Source organism: Hyla sarda, chromosome 6, assembly GCF_029499605.1.
Source record: "Hyla sarda isolate aHylSar1 chromosome 6, aHylSar1.hap1, whole genome shotgun sequence".
Taxonomy (NCBI): domain Eukaryota; kingdom Metazoa; phylum Chordata; class Amphibia; order Anura; family Hylidae; genus Hyla; species Hyla sarda.
The window spans coordinates 276,916,300-276,939,463 of record NC_079194.1 but is presented as its reverse complement, the minus strand read 5'-3'; the positions used below and the strand labels follow the sequence as shown (position 1 = coordinate 276,939,463).

The window sequence follows — 23,164 nt, the reverse complement described above, 5'->3', positions numbered from 1 at the left end:
CATGGCGGTATTATCCAGTTATTGTGTGGTGGTATATATTTACTCCTTGTATACCAGTATTATCGGTCATGGAAATTTACCTACGTTAAAGTGTTTCTTACATATATACATTTTAATTTATTGTGTGTGGGATTTGGGTGGAATAGGAGCATGGCAGAAGATTGACGAGCTGCAGAGCCTAGCAGGGGCCCTTGCCTTTTTTTTTTGTCCGGGGGGGCCCGAGTGTTGTCAGTCTGCCCCTGGGGGCAGGGGAGGGAGGGGGCATAATTAAGGGGGGGGGGGGGTGTGGGGGGGGGGTGCCAAACAAAGGGTCCGCCCCAGGTGCCAAATGCTCTAGGTACGCCCCTGCTCTGCACCCCCCCCCCCCCCCCCCCATGTGTATAGCAGTGTGTGTATGAGCATTCCTATACAGGTGGGGGTATGTGCAGAGCATTGCACCCTAGGGTCTTCTAAAGACACTGGGGTGTAATGTGCTGCAAACTGCACATACCCAATCCCCACATGCGTATAGCAGTGTGTGTATGAACATTCCTATACAGGTAGGGGTATGTGCAGACTGCAGAGCATTGCATAGGGTGCAATGCTCTGAAGTCTGCACATACCCCCACCTGTATAGGAATGTTCATATACACACACTGCTATACACAAGGGGGGGGGGGGGGGGGGGGGTATGTGCAGAGCATTGCACCCTAGTCTGTAAAATACCATAGGGTGCAATGCTCTGCAGTCTGCACATACCCTATGGGAGCTATAATAAAAAGTAAAAAGTGTTAAAAAAAATTGTAACCCCTTCCCAGTATAAAAGATTGAATCTCTCCCCCCCTCCACCTTTCCCATTTTTTTAAATAAAATAATTTTTTTTTAAATTATGAAAAGTATGTGGTATCACCGCATGCTTAAATGTCTGAACTATTAAAAAATAATGCTAAATAAATTGCACTGTCGATGACGTACACGTAAAAAAATACTGAATTCCAAAATAGCAAATTTTTGGTCACTTCATATGCCATAAAAAAAAATAAAAAGCGATCATAAAGTCCCATTAAGACAAAAAATGGTACCAATTAGAACTATAGACCACGGCGCAAAAAAATGAGCCCTCATACATCCCCGTAGGCCAAGTATGTGCAGAGCATTGCATAGGGCCTCTGAGTCTGCACAGTCACTGCTATTCACATCTCTACATACACTAGAGTGAAATGCTCTGCACATACCCCCCATGTATAGCAGTGTGTACTACACATATGTGTCTCCCCTACTTTGGGCACTACTTTGGGCACTACAACTCCCCTCTGCATCCTGGGAATTATAAGAGTTGTAGTTTTGCCCTAGCTGGAGGGTCCAAGGTTTCTGATCATTCCTGCCCACTTCTCCAATGTGTGTGTTTCACGCCTGCCCGCTACCACATGTGCGTACATTTCTACCCACTCCCACTAACATTTATCCAATAAAAAAAAAAACTTTGGCTGCAAAACCCCTTCCATACTATCCCCCAGCTTTCACAAGCTCCTGAATGTGCCAGGAGCTTGGGAAAGCTCAACTGCACATCAACTGCATGGCCACCATTGCCCGATTATTATGATTTTCCCAGTGCATAAAGTAATATAGCTATAAGCAGATATGCCATTCAGGAGCATGGAAAAGCTATGTCAGAGATTCCCACCTAGCTTTTCTATGCTCCAGAATTGCATTTCTGCTTATAGCTATATTACTTTATGACCAGGAAAATTTCAGAAAGCATGCAATAATCCCTAGAATGACCGCCATGTGATTTCTGAACTAAGCATATATGTTACTCAGGACCCTAGAAAAGCTGTGTGAGACCATCAAATCTTGTAAGGCCATGTTCACAATGCGGAATCTCCATCCAGACTAAATCCGGTCAGAGACTCATGCAGCACTGAGTGAATAGGTCTGCATTAGGACCACGGAGACATCTTGGTCCCCATAGCTTTACTAGGAAAAGACAAAACAGATAGAAAAATGCATTCATAAAAATGCTGTACATTTATCTAAAAAAATCCTTGCACTCATTTTATAAAGATCTATTCTTATATTTATGCATTTTATCCTGTTATGAACTCGCCATAATGTCTTAGGAATACTGCAGGCGAGCTCCAAGCATCTTCCTCTGTATAACATGTACAGCATGAAACCAGAGAGGAAAGGGTTACAGAGTGGAGTGCGGTGATTGGCTGACAGCTCAGGCTCAGAGTAGATGAGTCATAAATGTGAGGGAGACACAGACACGCCCCCTTCAGCCTGCACAATTAAAAAGTTACTCAGCAGCAGATAAATGCTTATATCTCTGGATATATAGGTCCGAGACACATAAAAAATGATATGCACATCATCAGGATTAGGTACTGAGTAACATATCAATTTTTTTTCTTTTTTTTGCCAGGTACGCTTTAATTAATTTTTAATAAAGTGTGTGTTTCACTTTTTTTTCTCTATTTTTTAGGTGATGGGAGTAGTAGTTCCTGTACTAATAGACAGATCGCCCCGGGTGTCACTCCTGACACCCGATGCGATCGTCCATAATATAGCAGAGATGCGAAGAGGCTCTATACAGTGCTCGAATCTATGCACTATACTCCGGCCGGCCAGTGTTGTGAATAGAAATTCACATCACTCCTTCATATTTTCCGCCAAAGAGTGGGGATTGGCCAGATGGTTGCAGCTGATCCTCGCTCTCAGAGGGAAATATGAATGAGTGAGTGGCTGGCCGGAGTACAGAGCATCTCTGCAATAGATAGGACAATCGCATCGGGTGTCAGGAGTGACACCTGCTATGATCTGTCCTTAACTGCAGGTACTACTACTCCCAACATGGAGCACACTCTGCTCCATGCTGGGAGCTGTATTACCTGCATTAATAGACAGATTGCAGCGAGTGTAACTTTTGATACCTGTTGCGATCTGTCTATTAATGCAGGTACTACAGCTCCCAGCATGGAGCAGAGGGTGTTCCATGGTGGGAGTAGTAGTACCTGCAGTTAAGGAAAGATCACAGCGGATGTCACTCCTGACACCCGCTGTGATCCTCCTGTATAATGTATGGATGCGGCCGGCCGCTCTTATATGGTCCCCTGCACTGACGTATATATACACCTATTCATTAGTGTTGAGCGGCATAGGCCATATTCGAATTCGCGAATATTCGCGAATATATGGACGAATATTCGTCATATATTCGCGAATATTCGCATATTCGTTATATGTTCGTTTTATTTTCGCATATGCGAAATATCGCATACACGAAAATTCGCGTATGCGAAAATCAACATATGTGAAAATTAACATTCGCGAACATTCGCATATGCGAAAATTAGCATATGCTAATTTTCGCACATGCGAATTTTCACACGCCAGTCTCACACAGTTACAGCCTTCTTTACACCACACAAGCTGGAAGCAGAGAGGGGTGATCACTGTGATGTGTACTGTGAAAAAAAAAAAATATTCGTAATTACGAATATATAGCGCTATATTCGCGAAATTCGCGAATTCGCGAATATGCGATATTCGCGAATAATATTCGAATTGCGAATATTCGCGATCAACACTACTATTCATATTTCCCACAGAGAGTTGTGATTGGCTGGAACCATCTGGCCAATCACAGCTCTCTGCGGAAAATATGAATAGGTGTCTATATACGGCAGTGCAGGGGAGCATAGAAGAGTGTCTGGCCGCATCTTTACATTATACAGGTGGATCGCAATGGGCGATCTGTCTATTAGTACAGGTACTACTACTCCCATCATGGAACAGTGTGTTCCATGCAGGGAGTAGTAGTACTACCTAAAAAGTGTAAAAAATAAAGAAAAAAGTAAAAAACACACACACACTACATTTTTTCTATTGTCGGCTACATTTTTAGTGCCCTGCCCTCACACATAAATTGATCCCTGTTTAAAATTAATACAAATGTTGTTATAAAAAAGATACATTTCGTTTAATACAATTTTTTCCATCACTACTGTATCATTAATATTTTTTAACAGTACCCTACGAAATTTTATTAAAACAAAGGTATCTGCATCACTTTTTTGGATCGCTAATGTAAAAAAAAGAATAAAAACCGCCTGGAAAAACGCAAAAGTTAAAACTCACATGGGGGTTTTTCTTGGCGTTTTTTTACTCCAATAGACTTCTATGGGAGAAAAACGCCACCATTTCAGGGGGAAAAACGCCAGTGGCTTAACATGCTGCGATTTAGCAAAACTGCCAAGAAGCTGAAAAAGAGTGAAAAAACACCAAAAGGATTAAAAAATGCCAAACTGAAAAACACAAAGCAGAAAGAGAATTTAGCGATTTCTCATTGATTTACAGCTAACATCTGGCTGCAGCATTTTTTGGCCAAAAAAATCCATGCGGCAGAATTGGAGTTCAAAAAAGCAAGTGGAATTCCAGCCTCAAAGAGGACAGCAGCAGCTGAGAGAAGCCTGCTGGTGAGTTGGAGAGATAAGAACTAATCCAAGACGGCCTGTGAAAGCAGTGAGAGAAACTGCAGCTAGACTGACCTGGTTATGGGTGGTGTGAGGGTAAGCCTAAAGCCCACTCCTGTGTCTCACAACAGGACATCCTGTCTTCTTACTCCTAGTAAAGGCATTGAGGTCCAGTGAGTTCAGCCTAACTCTAGAGATGCTGAGGAGCAGGAATTTGTAAGGGCCCCATCTCTTCTATGTGCACCAACAGCCATTAGGGCAAAGATCATGGTGGGCAGAAGTTGTGCGTGGGTGGGATAGGAAAACCTACCTCTGCATCAAGGGCGTCACTAGGCTAAAACATTCGGGGCCCATGCCCTAAATGTAAAGACAGGTGCCCCGAATGTCAGCTGTCAGCTGACATGCACAGAGCCATTCTTTTTTCCTCAGTACATTCACAGGGGCTCCCCCTGCACTTACTGTCCTCTCTCTCCCCAGTTTCTCTCTCAGCTGCTGCCATCTGAGGAGGAGGGTGAGGGGCAGGGAGAGCACAGTGCTGCCTGTGACTGTGCGCAAGGGAAAGCCTTGCAAAGAAGATGGTGACTGGATAATTTTTTGAAAAAAGTAAGTTTCCTTACATGTATATATGTGTGTAAGCATGTGTGTATGGATATATTGCCCTAAAACCTGCCTCGGTGTCACAGTGTGTTAGTACTCTGGATGAATATATAAAATGAGGCTGAAGTTGATTTCTTATTTGGCCAGCTTCTTATTCACTGAAGTTGGTTTCTTATTCGAGCATTTTCTTATAGATGACTATGACAGAAAACCTCTTTCTCCTCTTATTCCTCTGCAGTAAACCTGTTCTTTATATATAAATGTTGAATATTGTTTGAGAACAATCAAATTCAGAAAAAAATTATCTAGATTGTTTTTTTTTTTGCTGAAAAAAACAATTGTCTCGCCCAAACAGGGGATTGGCAATAAAACAGGTGCCAACCTTGACAACTATATACATGTCTACATTTTTAATAAGTAACTGAGGAATTTAAGGGATTAAATGCCATTGGGCCACTGACTTGAGGGTGGAAATATAAAAAAGTAAGGGCCCCTTCATAATACCCAACTGTATCCAGCCTGGCCCAAACTGTGGATTGACAATAAAACAGGTGCCAACCTTGCCAATTATGCACATTTTCTGCATTTTGAATAAGTAACTGATGATCTCAAAGGGTTAAACGATGTTGGGCAAATTACATAAGAATGGGAATTAAAAGAGAAAGGGCCCGTCCATAATACCCAACTGTATCCAGCCTGGCCTAAACAGTGGATTGGCAATAAAACAGGTTCCAACTTTGCCAACTATATAGATTTTCAGTATTTTGACTAACTAACTGAGGAATTTAAGGGGTTAAACCTGATTGGGCCACTAACCTAAGGGTGGAAATATAAAGAGTAAGAGCCCCTCCAAAATACCAATTTGTATTTAGCCTGGCCTAAACAGTGGATTGACAATAAAGCAGGTGCCAACCTTGCCAACTATATACCTTTTCTGCATTTTGAATAAGTAACTTGTGGTTTCAAAGGGTTAAAAGCACTTGGGCCAAGGGTGGGAATATAAAGAGTAAGGGCCTCTCCATAATACCCAACTGTATCCAGCCTGGCACAAACTGTGGATTGGCAATAAAAGAGGTGCCAACATTGCCAACTATATACATTTTCAAGTAACTACATTTTCAAGAAAGTAACTGAGGAATTTAAGGGGTTAAATGCCATTGGGCCACTGACTTAAGGGTGGAAATATAAAGAGTAAGGGTCCCTTCAGAATACCCAACTGTATCCAGCCTGGCCCAAACAGTGGATTGGCAAGAAAACAGGTGCCAACCTGGTCAACTACACCCTGTTCCAAATTATTATGCAAATTGTAGGTTTCTCATTTACCTAAATAATTGATGTAATCAACAGTCAGCATAATTCTTATGTTATCAACTATTAAGAGTACAATACAAATTTTATTGAACAAACCTCCTAATGATCACAGTATTTTTTTTTAAACATAAAAAACTTACAATGCACTGTTCCAAATTATTACTCACAGTGGCCCTGATTTACTAAGAATGGAGTGTAGTTTTCTTTGTGCGTTTTATTTCCCTACAGGTATTTTTCCACAGTATTTACTAAGGTTTTTCACCCATGTGTCACATATGGGCAGGGAAGGAGTGCACACTATTCTTGGCCACTCCCCTATCCCTGCCTACTTACGTACCTGACATACGCCACAGGTCCATAACCACAGTGAAGGTCCCTTCCTAAATAAGTGAGGGACAGTCAAAAGTTCAAAACAATAAACTACAACACTGACAAAAGGTGGTGAAAGGCTGGAGGCACACAACTAACAGAAAACAAACCTAAACACGCACACACAAAAACACAGTCAGAGAGACGAGTCTAAACCAGGAGAGCACGAAGTACAAAAACGCTAATACCAGAGGGGAGAGTCAGAGAGCAGAGCCAAAGGGTCAAACTGCCAGATATCACAGATACAGTATAAAGCTATCTAGGAGACAAACAGAACTCTTTAGCAAACAAAGACTGGGAGTAGACTGCCAGCTTAACCCCTTAAGGACCAAGCCCATTTTCACCTTAAGGACCAGAACGTTTTTTCTACAGCTGACCACTGTCACTTTAAGCATTAATAATTCTGGGATGCTTTTACTTTTCATTCTGATTCCGAGATTGTTTTTTTCGTGACATATTCTACTTTATGTTACTGGTAAATTTTTGTCGATACTTGCATCATTTCTTGGTGAAAAATGCCAAAATTTTATGAAAAAATTTATAACTTTTAAGCTTTCTGCTTGTAAGGAAAATAGACATTCCAAATAAATTATATATTGATTCACATATTCAATATGTCTACTTTATGTTTGCATCATAAAGTTGACATGTTTTTACTTTTGGATGATATCAGAGGGCTTCAAAGTTCAGCAGCAATTTTCCAATTTTTCACAAAATGTTCAAAATGTTCAGAATTTTTCAGGGACCAGTTTAGTTTTGAAGTGGATTTGAAGAGCCTTCATATCAGAAATACCCCACAAATGATCCCATTATAAAAACTGCACCCCACAAAGTATTCAAAATGACATTCAGCAAGTGTGTTAACCCTTTAGGTGTTTCACAGGAATTGCAGCAAAGTAAGGAAAAAATTCTAAATCTTAATTTTTATACTCGCATGTTCTTGTAGACCCATTTTTTAATTTTTACAAGGGGTAATAGGAGAAAAAGCCCCCAAAATTTGTAACCCATATAAGTAAGGAAATACCTCATATGTGTATGTCAAGTGTTCGGAGTGCGCAGTAGTGGGCTCAGAAGGGAAGGAGCAACAATGGGATTTTGGAGAGTCAATTTTACTGAAATGTGTTTTTTTTTTTTCACTGAAGTGCAGTTTTTTTTCCCAAATCCACCATTTTTACAAAGGGCTAAAGGCTAGAAGTATTTCCATAATGTACCTCAGCGTAATGTTTGCTGACCATAGATACATGCCGTGACTGAAAATGTGCAATATCCGATAAATGTTTGCGTACTCTAATTTTTAGTGGGTTAATGGTACATTCCACATACTGCGTATTACAGGCACGGCACGTAAAAAGGTATACTACTCCGGCTGTATTACAGTTTACATATTGTTTAATAGTAAACGTTTTTTTGTTACTTGTAGATGTAAATGTTAATGAATTATACATATAGTTGCAACAGATACATTTTCTGGATCCACATTTATATGGTCAGCAAACATTGCGCTGAGGTACATTATGGAAATACTTCAAGCCTGATGGTACAAGGCATCGAAAGGGTTGAAAAACCACTCAGAGGAGGAAATATGAGACAAAAAGTGTTAGACAGGGAAATTTACTGGATCCTCTCTCTGGAAACACGAGTACCGCAAGGTCTGAATAGGAGACTGGACACTATTCTACACTATTAGAAATTAGTAAAGATTCTAAATAAAATAATAAATAATTTATACATACACATATTCTTTAAGTGTATTTCCAGTCACCTATTCAGCCCTTCTTTACATGGAATATACAGCCTATACACAGGAAAATACCCACGGATATTATGCATATGCACTTACATATCTTGTCCGTTTGGTCTGTATCTCTGTTCTGTATATTTATAAAGTAATTTATTCTTCGATCAGATATACAATTCTCCTCCAGAATCAGCGTCTGGTCTTCCTGTCATATGCATCAAGTGTCCACTGGATTTCCTTTCACTATTTTTATACAAATGGTATTACACAATTGAGATAGTTCAACACCATATAGAGATGGAGCCATGTGCACACTATTGATGCATATTATATTTTACAATGTATAACCTTTTTTATATAAGATGTATTTTTGTTATATGTGGAAATCAATAATGATCCAATATCTTTTAACATTTTTTGTAATTATGTGTGGAGATGTGGTGTGACGTGGAACAGAGTTTGTACCGCCCAGGACACCCCCACCTAGCATACATAAATGATCTTATCACCAATAACCTTTATATTACTAAGGCCCTGCGGGCCGAAACGCGTCACGTTACCTGAGTGCCTGATGTATCCTACGGCAACTGAATAAAGAAGCTCCTTTCACACGTGTGTGTGCGCTGGACATCTCTTTTTTCTTGTATGTACTTGGACTAGCCCTGGTCCCGTCCGCGCGCACTATCCTGGGGTGAGCTGGATTTACTTGTTTGCACCATCCAAGAGTTAAACTGAAAAACTAAATATTTAATCTTTGGACACTTAAATAGAATTTGCATAATAATTTGGAACAGGGTGTAAGGATGTGTAGTGCTTTGCCAGGAAACACCTTAGGGTCTATTCACATGGGCGGAATTTCGCTCCAATTCCACACAAAATCCGCACAAGCCAGAAACCACCCAAGGAAGCGGAAGCGGAATTGTTATGGAAATTCTGCCTGTGTGAATAGACCCTTATAGTTTATTCGCCGAAGATGTCCTTCCAGGCAGGGGCGTACCTAGAGCATTTGGCACCCGGGGCGGACCCTTTGTTTGTTAGGTAGCTCTGCATATACCTATGGGGAAGAGGGGGGGGTGTAGCTCTGCATATACCTATACAGAGCTACACCCCACCCTCTATACATCTATATAATAATAAAATAATAAATCTAAAAAAAAGTGGTTCTGTTTCACGGTGATCTCACCAGCAGAATAGTGAGTACAGCTCTGGAGTATAATACAATACTCTGGGTTCTAAGGCAGTGTTTGCCAACCCAGGCGCCTCCAGCTATTGCAAAACTACAACTCCCAGCATGCCAAGACAGCCAAAGGCTGTCCGGGCATGCTGGCAGTTGTAGTGTTGCAACAGCTGGAGGCTCCCTGGTTGGGAAACACTGGGTTAGGCCTTAAAGGGGTAGTCCAGTGGTGAAAAACTTATCCCCTATCCTAAGGATAGGAGATAAGTTTGAGATCGCGGGGGGTCCGACCACTGGGGCCCCCTGCGATCTCTCTGTACGGGGCCCCGGCTCTCCGGCCAGATAGCGGGTGTCGACCTCCACACGAAGCGGCGTCCGACACGCCCCCTCAATACATCTCTATGGCAGAGCCGGAGATTGCCGAAGGCAGCGCTTCGGCTCTGACATAGAGTTGTATTGAGGGGGCGTGTCGGCCGCCGCTTTGTGCGGAGGTCGACACGCCCCCTTCCCGTGGGCTGTCGGGGCTCCGTACAGGAGATCGCAGGGGGCCCCAGCAGTCGGACCCCCCCGCGATCTCAAACTTATCCCCTATCCTTAGGATAGGGGATAAGTTGTTCACCACTGGACTACTACTTTAAGGCAGTGTTTGCCAACCCGGGCACCTCCAGCTGTTGCAAAACTACAACTCCCAGCATGCCTAGACAGCCAAAGGCTCTCCGGGCATGCTGGCAGTTGTAGTGTTGCAACAGCTGGAGGCTCCCTGGTTGGGAAACACTGGGTTAGGCCTTAAGGCAGTGTTTGCCAACCCGGGCGCCTCCAGCTGTTGCAAAACTACAACTCCCAGCATGCCTAGACAGCCAAAGGCTCTCCGAGCATGCTGGCAGTTTTACTTTTGCAACAGCTGGAGGCTCCCTGGTTGGGAAACACTGGGTTAGGCCTTAAGGCAGTGTTTGCCAACCCAGGCGCCTCCAGCTATTTCAAAACTACAACTCCCAGCAAGCCTAGACAGCCAAAGGCTCTCCGGGCATGCTGGCAGTTGTAGTGTTGCAACAGCTGGAGGCTCCCTGGTTGGGAAACACTGGGTTAGGCCTTAAGGCAGTGTTTGCCAACCCAGGCGCCTCCAGCTATTGCAAAACTACAACACCCAGCAAGCCTAGACAGCCAAAGGCTCTCTGGGCATGCTGGCAGTTGTAGTGTTGCAACAGCTGGAGGCTCCCTGGTTGGGAAACACTGGGTTAGGCCTTAAGGCAGTGTTTGCCAACCCAGGCACCTCCAGCTATTGCAAAACTACAACTCCCAGCAAGCCTAGACAGCCAAAGGCTCTCTAGGCATGCTGGCAGTTGTAGTGTTGTAACAGCTGGAGGTACCCTGGTTGGGAAACACTGTCTTAGGCCCTAAGGCAGTGTTTGCCAATCTGGGTGCCTCCAGCTGTTGAAAAACTACAACTCACAGCATGCCCGGACAGCCAAAGGGGTTGAAGGGGGAGGTAGAAGGGGGGCAGGCAGGTGGGGGGGTTACCTATATGGTGTTGGGTGATGGGAGGGAGGCCATGCAGGTGGGGAGCTGGTTACCTGTACGGCCACAGTAGCGGGAGGCTTGGCGCTGCAACATTCTGCTGGAGGGCGCATGCTCATCTCCAGCGCGCTCCTCTCTGCCGGCACCACGACTCACGCGTCATCACTAACGTGATGACATTTCTCCTAGGCAGCCACAGCGGTTCTGTAGGGCCGCAGGCTGCCTGGGAGGTAAGGAAAGGGGGGGGGGGGGGCATGGGGGTTGGGGGCACGGCTCTGGGGGGGGGGGTTTGCGGGCGGACACAGAGCGCGAGCGGTGGCAAACAGCGCGGGCGGCGGCAGAGTGTTAAAAAAAAAAAATAATAATTTTGCGGAGGCGGGTCAGTCCCCTGGCAGTGCTGGCACCCCCCTTGAGAGTGGCACCCGGGGCGGGCCGCCCCCCGCGCCCCCCCCTAGGTACGCCACTGCTTCCAGGACTGCCACAGCCTGCTCAGAAACAATATCATCAGGGACAGTGCTGACATCAAGGAAGAACAGGATTAACACCTTTCTCCTTCCCCCTCTTCCCTTGTGTGTTTTGTCTCTGTGATCTCTCCTCCTTGACCCCTTCTTTCCCTCCCATCCCCTATCACTGTCTGTTATGCTTTTTTGTTTGACATTGTTTCATAAGGTGTGCAGGAATGTTAGTGTAGGGTGTGGTATGATTTTTAGTGTAGATATACTTGTGCTGTATGTTGTACTATCATGCTGTGTATAATAATTTTTAGGCTCGGTTCAGACTACGGAATTTCCGCCTGCAATTCTGCTTTGAAATTGCAGGCAGAAATTCAGCTTGCTAAAATGCATAGTGTAGAAATTCACAAATTCACACTTCGGAATTTGTGAAGCAGAATTTGTGAACGGAAAATCTGCTTGGAAATTTCCGCCTGAAGAATGATGTTGCTCTTTCTTCAGGTGGGAATACTCGCGGAACACATTGCAGTCTATTGGAGACTGCAATGTCCGTGCGGTCCTTGCGCTGGCCGCACTGGAAATTTTCTGCCCGGAGATTCCATAGTCTGAACCTAGCCTTAGAGATGAGCGAACTTTAGAAAAATTTTATTTGACCGATTCTCGGAAATTTCCGAAAAAATTTGGTTTGATACGAATTTATTTGCTGCAAATCTATATTAAAAAAAGCTATTTCTGGCCTACAGAGAGCCTCAATAGGGGTGTGGAACACTTTGCTGTGTTCTAAAACGCATATGGAGTGTGCTGGGGTAGTGAAATAATACTGTTATTCAGAATAACATGCAGATTACCGGCATCGCTATTAGAGCAGAGCGGCACAATGACAGAGCCTGGAGGTTTAATCAGTATGAGGAGACCATATAGTGGCTGAATGACACAGCGTGGGATGTTGGCAGCATGAGGGGACCATATAGTGGATGAATGACACAGCGTGGAGGTGTTGGCAGCCTGAGGGGACCATATAGTGGCAGAATGACACATCCTGGAGCTGGCAGCAGCATGAGTAGACACTAGGGCTTCACAATTCTTAAGATTAACCCCTTAAGGACCTCCTCACCTTTTAAAAATCATAACCCTTTCAATTTTGCACCTAAAAATTCATATGATGGCTTATTTTTTGCACCACCAATTGTACTTTGCAGTGACATCAGTCATTTTAACCCCAAATTTACGGCGAAACAGACAAAAATCATTGTGCAACGAAATTGAAGAAAAAATGCCATTTTGTAACTTTTGGGGGCTTCCGTGTCTACACAGTACATTTTTTGGTGAAAAATGACACCTTATCTTTATTCTCTAGATCCATACGATTAAAATGATACCCTACTTATATAGGTTTGATTTTGTAGTACTTCTGGAAAAAATCATAACTGCATGCAGGGAAATTTATACGTTTAAAATTGTCATCTTCTGACCCCTCTAACTTTTTTATTTTTCTGCGTATGGGGCGGTATGAGCTCTCATTTTTTGTGCCGTGATCTGAAATTTTTAGCTGTACCATTTATGTATTGATCGGATTTTTTGATCGCTTTTTATTCATTTTTTCATGATATAAAAAGTGACCAAAAATAAGTTATTTTGGACTTTGGAATTTTTTTTGCTCATACGCGGGGGTGATTTGGACTTTTATTAGGGAGATGGTTAAATGACATTTCTTCACTTTTTTTTATACTTTTTTTTGCAATGTTATAGCTCCCATAGGGGGGTATAACACTGCACACACTGATTGCCAGCACTGTTCACTGCAAAGCCATAGCTTTGCATTGATCAATGTTATCGGCGATTGATTGCTCAAGCCTGCATCTCAGGCTTGGAGCAATCAATCGCCCATCGGACGTGCCGGAGGAAGGTAAGAGGATGTCCGCTGGCATTCCAGCTGATCGGGACACCGCATTTTCACTGTGGTGGTCCCGATCAGCCCCACTGAGCAGCCGGGGAGCTTTTACTTTCGTTTTAGACGCAGCGTTCAACTTTGAATGCCGCGTCTAAAGGGTTAATAGCGCATGGCACCGCAATTAGCTTCAGATACATGCCGTTACCGACCCCAACGGCGGGACTCCCGCGATCAGGCATCTTATCCCCTATCCTTTGGATAGGAGATAAGATGTCTTAGCGCCAGAGTACCCCTTTAATGAATTGTCTGAAGTAATCCTCTAGTTTTATATTTCACTGTTACCCTATCATTCATACAATACCAATTTCCTCTTAGCGTACCGCTCCTTATGTTCATAGTCTGCTGTTACATTTTACCATTTTTCCATCGAATCATACACATCAATACATTATTGTTCTCCTGCAGAATAAGTCTTTATCCTCTGTATGCTTTTACTAGCTCTCTTTCTACGGCTATCATACATGAGCGCCTTGTAGTCACATTTCACTGCTTCTGTTCCTCAATTTAAAGGAGTTCTCCAACTGAAATCTTGTATCCCCCGCTGTGCCCGGGCTGTAAAACTATACATAATAAACTTTCACTTACCTGCCTACAATCCCCCGTTGTTCCAATATCGCCGCCCGTGCTCCTGTCCCTGTCAGCCTCCTCTTCCTGCGGGTCGGTGACTTCACTCTGCGCTCAGCCTATCAGCGGCCGCGACTTGACATTGCTGCGGCCGCTGATAGGCTGAGAGCAGAGTGAAGTTACCAACCCACAGGAAGTGGAAGGGACTGGAGAACGGCACGGCGATATCAGAACAACGGGGGATCGTAGGCAGGTAAGTGAAAGTTTATTATGTATAGTTTTACAGCCCGGGCACAGCGAGAGTTAAACGTTTTAGCTTAGAGAACTCCTTTAATAACCCGTCCAGGTTATACACTATACTCCTATCACCAACAGCCGCTTCTTTCTTTTATTCCACTCACCACACAGAAGATCTCTCGGAGCATGTATGTAAGCATCCTCGATCTTCATCCGACGATCCCGTTTTGGAATATTCCTTTCTTTGCATGTCCTATACACGGGTCAGCCACTAGTTAATAGCTTCTATGCGAATACCCTCCGTTACATAACATTCTTTGCTATACAACACTGCCATCTATTGATGGTTCTTTGGTACTGACATCACCAGTTTTATTCTTATACCGAAACAAATGAATGAATTATGTTTTTACTTTATATGAAGTTTTTAACTTGTTTTTACTGTGTCTGGTTATTTATCACATTTCTATTGTAATTTTAATTGTATACTTTATGCACAGTACGCCTTGCATTTTTTTCTGTCTTTTTGCACACTGCCACCTTCCACCTTCAGGTAATCCGGAAGTGGTCATCATTTTTGTTCTATAAATGTAAGTTTGCCGCACAAACTGTATGCCTGATGAAGATCCCAGTCCGGGATTGAAACACGTTGTTAATGAAAATTTCTTAACATACTTGGGGACATGTGCTTTCATTCAGGAACCTATTTTATAAAACTTCTATATCATATATTGCCTGAGTGACATAGCATGTCATTGGCTGAGGCATGAGGAGACCATATAGTCTCTGAATGGCACAGCCAGGAGTTGGCAGCAGTATGAGTAGACAATAGGACTTTACAATCCCTAAGATTAAAAGATGAATTCTGAAATTTAAACGGAAGATTTTGGGTAGCTAGTGCTACCATAAAAAAAGTTTTATTCCCAGGCCCAGGCCCAGCAGCATCAGTAAACCATATATTGCCGGAGTGACACAGCTTGGAGTTGGCTGAGGCATGAGGAGACCCTATAGTGTCTGAATGGCTCAGCCAGGAGTTGGCAGAAGCATAAAGAGACCATTGAAATTAAATAATTTTAAATAGAAATTTAAGATTTTTAAATTGAAATTGAGGGTTTTTAAATTGAACTCTTAACTCCCAAGTTTTAGTGTCCCGGGCCCTGGCGTGTGGGTACAAAGGACCTAATCTAACAAGGAGTCACATTTCACATGGCAGCACAATGACAGAGCCTGGAGGTGGCATCAGTAGGAGGAGACCATATAGTGGCTGAATGGCGCTGCCTAAAGTTGGCTGAAGCATGAGAAGAGACCATATAGTGGCTGAATGGCACAGCCTGGAGGTGGCTGATGCATGAGGAGACCATATAGTGTCTGAATGGCACAGCCTAGAGTTGGCAGAAGCATGAGGAAACCATTGAAATTAAAGACCATTGCTGAATTACACAGACTGGAGCTGGCTGAAGCATCAGTAAACCATATATAGGATGAATGGCACAGCCTGGAGGTGGCTGAAGCAGGAGGAGACCACATAATGGCTGAATGACACAGCCTGGAGTTGGCTGAAGCATGAGAAGAGACCATATAGTGACTGAATGACACAGCCTGGAGGTTGCAGCAGCATCAGGAGTCCTGAAAATAAGTGGTGCGGTGCGTGGCAATAAAAGTACCCAGTGATGAAGGTGGGTGAAAATAGGTCTATATTTGTGAAGTGTTGGTGTGGCACCATGGTCAATCTACTTTCATGCATCAGGCATTGGTAGTTGGAAATCCTGGCTGATCCATGCCTGATTCATCTTCACAAAGGTCAGTTTCTCCACATTTTTCGTGGACAGACGGGTTCTCCTTGGGGTGACTATGGCCCCCGCCACACTAAACACCTGCTCTGATGGCACACTACTGGCCGGGCAGGGCAGCTTTTCCAGGGAAAACTCTTTTAGTTGTGGCCACAAATCATGTTTGGCTGCCCAGAAGTCCAGCAGATCTTCAAGGTGTGTTGGCATTGTCATGTCAAGGTATGCCACCACCTGCTGGTTCAGGTCCTGCTCCAGGTCTACCTGCTGCTGATGAGTTGCTTCACTATGCGGGTGAAGAAAGCTACTCATCATCAACTGTAGACAGGCTGCTGCTGATGAAGCTGGTACTGCTCCTGCCACCCCACCCCTGCCCAGCAGCCATGGCAGTGGAAGGTGAGCGCAGGGGGCCCCCCGATTCAGACCTGTGAGAGGATGGACGATGGTGCCGATAGGCATTGGCCAACTGACTACATAGGATGCCTCTGTAGTAGGTCATTTTGTCCTCCCTCTCAGTGGGTGTAATAAAGGACCCTATTTTGTGGCGGTAGCGAGAGTCCCATAAGGTGGAGATCCAGAAGTCATCCCGCTGCCGAATGGTGACAATTTGGCTGTCACTTCGCAAGCAGGTGAGCATGCATCGTGTCATTTGTGCAAGTGACTCGGAGGGGCTCCCTGCCTCCATCTCCACGGTGTGTCTGGGTCCTCTGTCTCACCTTCCTCATAACCCTCTAGCTCCTCTTGCTGCTCCTGCTCCTCCTCTCCTGTCAGATTACTAGAAATACCACCCATTTGGCCAAACCTAAACTGTGCTCCACTGTGCCCCTCCCCCTCCTCCTCCTCCTCCAGTTCAGCCCCCACAGGGCTCATGTATCCATGAGATGTAGGCGCCATATCTCCAGTGCCCTAACCAGCCATCGTTTCCAACATGTGTTGTAAGAAATGAAGCAGTGGAATGACGTAGTTCATCCCGTAATCCTGGTGACTTACTAATACTGTGGCTTCCTCAAAGGGCCTGAGCAAACGGCAGGTGTCACGTATGAGCTGCCACTGGTTCACCTTGAAGTTACACAGGAGAGTACGCCTATCCACTTGGATCATCATGAAATCGCTAATGGCTTTTCTCTGTTCGTACATTCTGTCCAACATATGGAGGGTGGAATTCCAACGTGTGGCAATGTCACAAATCAGACTATGTTGTGGGATACCGTTCTGACGCTGCAGCTCAAGGAAGGTGTACTTTGCGGTGTAAGAGTGGCTGAAGTGCATGCAAAGTTTCTTTCCCATTGTTAGGGTGTCTTGCAAATGGGGGGAACACTTCAGGAAGTGCTTCACAACCAGATTGAACATGTGTGCCATGCAGTGCACATGGCTCCGCCTTTCCAGTCGCAGCGCATGCAAGATGTTCTTCCCGTTGTCAGTCACCATGGTTCCCATTTCCAGTTTTCTTGGAATAAGCCATGCTCTGATTTCGTTATGAATGACTTTTAGCAGTTCCTCCCCTGTGTGACTCTTTTTGTCAAGGCAAACCATGTGAAGAACAGCCTGACACCGCCGTGCCCTACACACATGGTTTGCTGAAGGGCCACTGAGACTTGTCTGGGCAGTGGAGGCTGAGGACACAGTGGAGGATAAGGAGGCAGAGTTGCACAGAACCAACAGCCTGAGAGCGTGGAGGAGGAAGCGGAGTGACATGTCCAAGTTGGGGTTGTATCTGTAAAGAAGGAAGTAACAGCGCTCTATGGTGTAATAAAAGAGGAATATAGGGAGAATGTATAAAAGCTGTATAGCCGCTCACCTGAACAAGTTGTGTAGCCTCATACACAACAATAGTGAGCATAAAGTAGTAAAGTGTCCGCAGCCCAGCGGCTAGTAACAATTGTAGAAAGGAGGTAGCTTCAGCGGGAACGCCGGTTCAGCGTGGCACTGGACAAAGACAGCAGAGGGTGAGTAAAAGCAAAGGTATTTTATTTTTCCCAGAATGCAACATGTTTCACTGCAAAGGCAGCTTCATCAGGCATGAATGAGAACATCAGGGTGATGAATTTATCTTGGTACTAATTAATCACAGCATGAGGCAAAATCCTGTGGACCAATGAATGCCAGAGAAATTCATTTACAAAGAGAAGGATCGCAAAAGCTAAGGTAATTTTTATCTTAGAAGTGCAAATGCGAATACTGATCAAACATATTCATAACGAGAATTTTTAGAAATAATATAAAAATATTTATGTCTGATAGCAATAATTTTTTTTATTCAGTATATTTTTATTCTATATTCATTTTATATTAATTTTTCATTTTCTGTAGTAATAGCTAATAATCGTGCGTCCAACACATTGAAGCTTATATATAGATATATATATATATATATATATATATATATATATACTAGCTGAGTACCCGGCGTTGCCCGGTTTTTCCTTCCTCATCCTTGTTGGGGAGGAAAATCAACAATGGAGGCAGCTTTTGACTTCATTTCCCATCCCCATATATTGTTGCAATATCCCAACCCCATATCCCTTCCTAATACCCCGATCTAATGTCCCCTCCTCCTATCTCGACTTCCTATCTCGACCTCCTATCTCGACCTCCTATCCCGACCTCCTATCCCGACCTCCTATCCCGACCTCCTATCCCGTCCTCCTATCCCGTCCTCCTATCCTGTCCTCCTATCCCGTCCTCCTATCCTGACCTCCTATCCCGACCTCCTACCCCAACCTCCTATCAAGTCTTCCTCTCCCGACCTCCTATCCCGTCCTCCTATCCTGACCTCCTATCTCGATCTCCTATCCCGACCTCCTATCCCAACCTCCTATCTCCACCTCATATCTCCACCTCCTATCTCCACCTCCTATCCCGTCCTCATATCCCGACCTCCTAACTCGACCTCCTATCTCGACTTCCGATCCAGACCTCCTATCCCGACCTCCTATCCGGACCATCCCGTCTTCCTATCTTGACCTCCTATCTTGACCTCCTATCCTGACCTCCCATCCCGTCCTCATATCCCGACCTGTAATATGTGTACCAGGTATTGAAATATCTCCAGCCGTACAGAAGTTATGTGAGAAGATACATTTCCCATTTATTTGCATGGGACTTTAAACAAAAACACCGACCCACACAAATGGGGATAGTTAAGGGTTAAATCAACTATCCTATATTTTAAGTGGATATATAAGTAACATGTGACCAAGTATTATCAAAATATCTCCAGGCGTTTGGAAGCTATGCAGTAACATATATTTCCCATAGACTTGTATGGGACTTTGGACAAAAACCCCGACCCTGGCAAATGGGGGTGGGTAAGGGCTAAATTACCTATCCTATGTTTATTGTTGACATATAAGTAACATGTGTGCCAAGTTTCATGTTAATATCTTTAGCCGTTTGGACATTTTTGTGGAACATACATACACACAAACACACAAACATTGAGTTTTATATATATATACTAGCTGAGTACCCGGCGTTGCCTGGTTTTTCCTTCCTAATCCTTGTTGGGGAGGAAAATAAACAAAGGAGGAAGCTTTTGGCTTTATATGCAGTCCTCATATATTGTTGTCATATCCTAACCCAACATCCCGACCTCCTATCCCCTCCTCCTATCTCGACCTCCTGTCCCGACCTCCTATACCGTCCTCTTATCCCGGCCTCCTATCCCGATCTCCTATCCCGTCCTCCTATCTCGTCCTCCTATGCCGTCCTCCTATCCTGTCCTCCTATCCTGTCCTCCTATCCTGACCTCCTATCCCGTCCTCCTATCCCGTCCTCCTATTTCGACCTCCTATCCCGTCCTCCTATCCCGTCCTCCTATCTTGACCTCCTATCCTGTCCTCCAATCTCGAGCTCCTATCCCGACCTCCTATCCGGACCTCCTATCCCGACCTCCTTTCTCGACCTCCTATCTCAACCTCCTATCCCGTCCTCCTATCCTGACCTCCTATCCAGTCCTCCTATCCAGTCCTCCTATCCCGACCTCCTATCCTGACCTCCTTTCCCATCCTCCTTTCCCGTCCTCATATTTCGACCTCCTATCTTGACCTCCTATCCCATCTTCCCATCTCGACCTCCTATCCCGACCTCCTATCCAGACCTCCTATCCCGTCCTCCCATCCCGACCTCCTATCCCGACCTCCTATCCCGTCCTCCTATCCCGACCTCCTATCCCGGTCCACTTATCCTGCTCCTCCTATTCCGTCCTCCTATCCCGACCTCCTACCCGACCTCCTATCCCGACCTCATATCCCGACCTCCCATCTCGACCTCCTATCCCGACCTCCCATCCCGTCCTCATATCCCGACCCGTAATATGTGTACCAAGCATTGAAATAGCTACAGCCGAACGGAAATTATATGAGAAAATACATTTCCCATTGATTTGCATGGGACTTTAAACCAAAACCCCGACCCTCACAAATGGGGGTAGTTAAGAGTTAAATTAACTATCCTATATTTTAAGTGGACATATAAGTAACATGTGACCAAGTATTATGGAAATATCTCCAGCCATTTGGAAGTTATGCGGTAACATATATTTCCCATTGACTTGCATGGGACTTTAAACATAAGCCCCGCCCCTGTCAAATGGGGGTGAGTAAGGGTTAAATCACCTAGCCTATGTTTGTTGTTGACATATAAGTAACACGTGTGCCAAATTTCATGTTAATATCTTTAGCCCTTTGAAAGTTTTTGTGGAACATACACACATACATACATACATACATACATACATACACACACACACATGTTGAGTTTTTATATATATAAATATATATATATATATATATATTAATTATTTATCTTCATATATATATTTTATAAATTTTATTAGTTCATCCTCATTTGCTCATGGCATGATTCTTCCGTGCGCACAGTGTTCATTTATTATTTGTTATTTTATATATATATATATATATATATATATATACATATATATATATATATATATATATATATATATATATCATTATTTTTATTTCTAAATATTTCAAAATCTTTTCAATATACTTTAATATTTTTTTTTATTTCATGATATATTATTCAATATTATAACGTTTATATGGATATTATTTTGCCCTTGTACGCATGAATTATCTCATGCGCACATTAGCATTTATTACTTATTAATTTTTATTTAATTGCTATGAGACATAAATATTTTTATATTATTTCTAAAAATTCTCGTTATGAATATGTTTGATCAGTATTCGCATTTGCACTTCTAAGATAGAAATCACCTCAGCTTTTGCGATCCTTCTCTTTCTAAATGAATTTCTCTGGCATTCATTGGTCCACAGGATTTTGCCTCCTGCTGTGACTAGTTAGTACCAAGATAAATTCATCACCCTACTGTCCTCATTCACGCCTGATGAAGCTGCCTTTGCAGTGAAACGCGTTGCATTCTGGGAGAAATAAAATACCTTTGCTTTTACTCACCCTCTGCTGTCTGTGTCCATCGCCATGCTGAACCGGCGTTCCCGCTGAAGCTACCTCCTTTCTACAAGTTAGGGTTGTGGCTGTGCAGGAACCACATTCACCCAGTGAGCCGTAAAGGGCATGTATTGTCCCTGACCATAGTTACAGCTTCAGATGTCGGCGCTGCCCTGCACTTTGGTACGCACAGACAGGCTCAAGGACTGGCCCACCTTCTCTTCCACAAAATTGTGCATGGCTGGTACTGCCTTCTTAGCAAAGAAATGACAGCTTGGCACTCTCCACCTCGGCTCGGCACAAGCCATCAGTTCTCTGAAAGGTGAACCACCACTTGAAAAGAGATGGAATGCAGCACCAGCAACTTAGACAGGAGCACATTCAGCTTCTGCACCTTTGGATTGAGCGCATACAAATGTCCTTTGGACTCTCCTCATCAATACTTGCCCGCCTAGCGGAGGAAGTGGCGGATGCCTCCTCCACTTCTTTGCTGGGCAGTAGCTGCTGACTGTCCTCTATTAGATTGTCCTCAGTGAATAGTGGAGCTGAACCCACAGCATAAGATACTTCTGTAGGGGAGGGAACAACATAGGACAGAGGCTATGGGAGGACAGGGACTGCTCCCAGGCCATGCCAACTGAGGGTTGTGTCTGAGGAACCCACCGACTGTTGACTGGGGGGGTCAGATGTCACTTGTGATGAAGTGGATGACCGTGTTAACCAATCGACAACGGCAGATGGGTTGCTGATCGAGACAAGGCCGCTAGCTGATAACTGGAGCTCAGGCCTCTCGCTACGACTCCTGCTGCCATTTGCCCCTAGTCTGCTGCGACCTCTGCCTGAAGGATTTAGGTCTCTGCCACTCCTCTGTGCATGTCCTGGCATTTCTCTGCCTGACATACTTAGTGCATATATAAGGGGAGTACAATATGCTTCACTACGCTTAAAACAGTATTTGTCTAGAACAGCAGCAGGTGTGCAATTTTGGCTGGCCTTTCACAGTATCTAGGCCCTTGACAGATTAACAGGTACAAAATAGTACACTACTTAGATGTAGGTATGTGGTATGCACTGATGAGGGCAGAAAAATGCTCTACAGTTAACTTAAAAATTATCTGAGTACAACACCAGCTGGTGAGTACTTTTGCCTCAACTTTCACAGTATGTAGGCCCTTGACAGATTAACAGGTAAAAAATAGTACACTACTTAGATGTCCATATGTGGTATGCACTTATGAGGAAAGAAAAATGTGCTACAGTACGATTAAAAACTCTGTATTTTTGTAAAACACCAGCCAGTGATTAATTTTGTCTGTCCTTTCACAATATGTAGGCCCTTGACAGATTAACAAGTACAAAATAGTACACTACTTAGATGTACATATGCGGTATGCACTTATGAGAGCACAAAAATGCACTTCAATGCGCTTAAAAATTCTGTATCTTTGTAAAACACCAGCCGTGATTACTTTTGTTTGTCCTTTCATAGTATGTAGGCCCTTGACAAATTACGTATGCAGCATGCACTTATGAGGGCAGAAAAATGCACTACAGTACCCTTAAAAAAACATATTTTTAT

At 43.9% G+C, this 23,164-nt stretch overlaps 1 protein-coding gene across 1 annotated transcript in view; it reads right to left on the bottom strand.

The window, feature by feature from the left end:
- LOC130277094 (C-factor-like) overlaps positions 1–14,574 on the bottom strand; it is a 45,525-nt gene extending 30,951 nt beyond the window's left edge. The window contains exon 1 of the mRNA XM_056527403.1: positions 14,527–14,574. The gene's annotated coding sequence lies outside the window, so the exon portion shown is untranslated. The remainder of the gene's footprint in view (positions 1–14,526) is intronic.
- Between the last annotated feature and the right edge of the window lie 8,590 nt (positions 14,575–23,164).